The following is a 1089-nucleotide window of genomic DNA, read 5'->3' as shown; positions in this document are numbered from 1 at the left end:
CCCCAATAATATAATGCCTTTAGAATAGCTAACATGAGCACCGATTAGAGCAGGGGTGGGCAACCTCGGCTCTTTTATGACTTGTGGACTTCAACTCCCAGAATTCCTGGAATTCTGGGAGTTGAAGTCCACAAGTCATAAAAGAGCCGAGGTTGCCCACCCCTGGATTAGAGGAACAGGAAAGTATTATTTATTATTATGCTCAAGTTGCCAATGAACTGTAGTTCACAATGCAGGCTGCTATCGCAATATAATATGAGGATTGAATGTCCCAAAGCTGCTTTTCAGGAGGCAACTGGACTTCTTGTTTTTCTTTGAAGATGTTTCATTTCTCATCCAAGAAGCTTCTTCAGCTCTGATTGGATGGTAGGGAATGGAAGGATTTATGTTCCTTGCAGATAGCTGGTCATTTGCATTCTTTCAGAGAGTCGCTGAGACCATTTGGATGTTTACCTATGTCCTCAGGGTCACCTGAGTAGTGCAGATGTATGTGGAGTCTTCTTGGCTGCAGGATGTTTTCTGCCCTGTGTCCCTTCACTGTTGAAGACAGGCACAAACTGTTGGAGATGAGTCTGTGTTGTCTACATCTCAAACTGAAACGCAAATGGTTCCTATAGTCTGCAATGTTTTCTGGAAATCTGTTTCATACTCCACCATTCAAAGGGTGTTCATCCCAAAATGCATAGCTAAAGAAAGTCCATTTGCCTCCTGAAAAAGCACCTTTGGGGCAACCATGACCTGGATGACTGAGAATCTCCGCAGACTTGAGTGTTGAATGAACATTAGTGTCTCCAATGCTACAACCCACCAACAGATGTCACTACTGATATTCCAGAAGCTATGACATGTTCTTTAGCATCTGTTCTTTGTGTTGCTATTCTTTGTAAAATAGAAGCCTGTGATAACTTGGTGTGATTTAAGAAAGATGCTGCAATTGAATTGTCACAGCCAAAGAAGACTCCCCAACTGAAATTCACCACCAAATGCAGGTTATTTATGAGGGTGACTGTGTTGATGTGAGTTCTGCATCTCCCTGGGCAAAAAAAAAATAAAAAATGATGAACCTCAAAGAGCTGATTTGTATGATCC

Source organism: Protobothrops mucrosquamatus, unplaced genomic scaffold (genome assembly GCF_001527695.2).
Source record: "Protobothrops mucrosquamatus isolate PMUCROS unplaced genomic scaffold, P.Mucros_1.0 scaffold_163, whole genome shotgun sequence".
In the NCBI taxonomy this organism is placed as follows: domain Eukaryota; kingdom Metazoa; phylum Chordata; class Lepidosauria; order Squamata; family Viperidae; genus Protobothrops; species Protobothrops mucrosquamatus.
Note: the sequence above shows the minus strand (reverse complement) of the source record.